This window comes from Myotis brandtii, unplaced genomic scaffold (assembly GCF_000412655.1).
Source record: "Myotis brandtii unplaced genomic scaffold, ASM41265v1 scaffold191, whole genome shotgun sequence".
NCBI lineage: Eukaryota > Metazoa > Chordata > Mammalia > Chiroptera > Vespertilionidae > Myotis > Myotis brandtii.
In genome coordinates, this window is record NW_005357115.1 from 7820469 (window position 1) to 7821554 (window position 1086).

The following is a 1086-nucleotide window of genomic DNA, read 5'->3' on the forward strand; positions in this document are numbered from 1 at the left end:
CCCTTTATTAGGGTGTCTTAGCCCAAATCAAATGGTTTTTAATATTGCTTAATTTAAAGTGATTGTATGGGAAAGCCACAAATCTGAAGTGGGGGGAGGGGTCTAATCTCTGGTTGCTCTTTTGACATTTTTAAGATTGTTTGATTTACCGATGACATTAAGTTCTTGATGGGAAGTGAAATGGCAAGTCAATAAAAATAAAATTTCCAAATGTCTTAAGACCATGTAAAATTGACCAAATTAGAAATTGGAGATTCATTTAATTAAACATAATAAAAAATATAGTGATCATTCATCACATGATTCAGGAATTCAGATCTTTAAAGTAAGTATAGTGAGACTGATTTTAAGTAGGAAGTTGGACTAGTAGGTGATGAAAAGATATAAACAACTACATCTGTAAGTCAGACGTTGCCATGTAGTCCATGGTTAATCATCCTTTGCTTTAAGCATGGGGCTGACTACAAGTCTTCAGGGTCTCTCGGTATAATTGCTCAAGTGTTGGTTTCAACTTCTTCCCAGTTCTAGTAGAACATAGCAGGTGGTGTGGTTCCTTTTCATGCCAGTGTAGTAAAAGCTTTTTAGAAACAGCAAAATAGATTTTCCTTATTACTCTTTCTGGGTAATGAGGAAAGAAATATTCAATGATTGTGTCAGGGGTGCAAGGAAAAACTTAATTGTAATTAATTTGCTTTGGGATATAAAAAATTGACTATCATATTTTATTTTGATCTTAATCCTTTTTCAGTATTATTTAGTAATGTAATGGATTAAATATAAATTTTTAACTATTACATTATCTTGCAAATAATAACAGATTTTGGCTCTAATTATAATATGGGTAAGATAAAAATTAAAATTGAAAAATGTGACATGAAGATACTCAATAATATAATTTGAAAAGCACTTTTTAAAAGTATTTAAACATCATTAACAGAACTGAGTTGATTAGAATTGTATCTTACTAGTAGCCCTGCGCACGAATTCGTGTGCCATAGCTCGCTGCCGCCCTCCAGTAGCTCTCTGCCTGCTGCCCTGCCCTCTTGTAGCTCCCCCCGCCCCCCCTTCCCCCACCCCCTCATAGCT